The 441-nt window shown below is 40.1% G+C and overlaps 1 protein-coding gene across 1 annotated transcript in view; it reads left to right on the forward strand.

Annotated features, from left to right (window-relative positions):
* LOC111371835 (probable L-type lectin-domain containing receptor kinase II.1) overlaps positions 1-441 on the forward strand; it is an 8,411-nt gene that overhangs the window by 5,632 nt on the left and 2,338 nt on the right. The gene's annotated exons all lie outside the window — the stretch shown is intronic.

Genomic DNA, 441 nt, shown 5'->3' on the forward strand with positions numbered 1-441 from the left:
ACACAACAGTTAGGACATTCATTTTGAATAGTCCATCTTTTACATAGCCTTTGCCTACATACATATCATTTTTGGTAAGTACAAACTTATCCGATACAAAGACTAGTTTAAAGTCATTCTTGCTTAACAAAGAACCCGACACAAGGTTCTTGCGAATATCCGGTACGTGAAGGACATTATTGAGGCTAAGTTCTTTTCCCGACGTCATCTTTAAGACCACTTTGCCTTGTCCTTCCACTTTGGATGTTGAGGAGTTCCTCATAAACAATTTTTCTTCCTCAGTTGGAGTGTATGATGTGAACATTCCTCTATCGGCACAAATGTGACGGGTTGCACCCGTATCAACCCACCATTCCATGGGATTTCCAACAAGGTTGCACTCAGAAACAACTGTCGATAAATTCATATCGGACATGCCATTTGATATGGCATCAGATTCGA

Source organism: Olea europaea, chromosome 22, assembly GCF_002742605.1.
Source record: "Olea europaea var. sylvestris chromosome 22, O_europaea_v1, whole genome shotgun sequence".
Classification (NCBI taxonomy): domain Eukaryota; kingdom Viridiplantae; phylum Streptophyta; class Magnoliopsida; order Lamiales; family Oleaceae; genus Olea; species Olea europaea.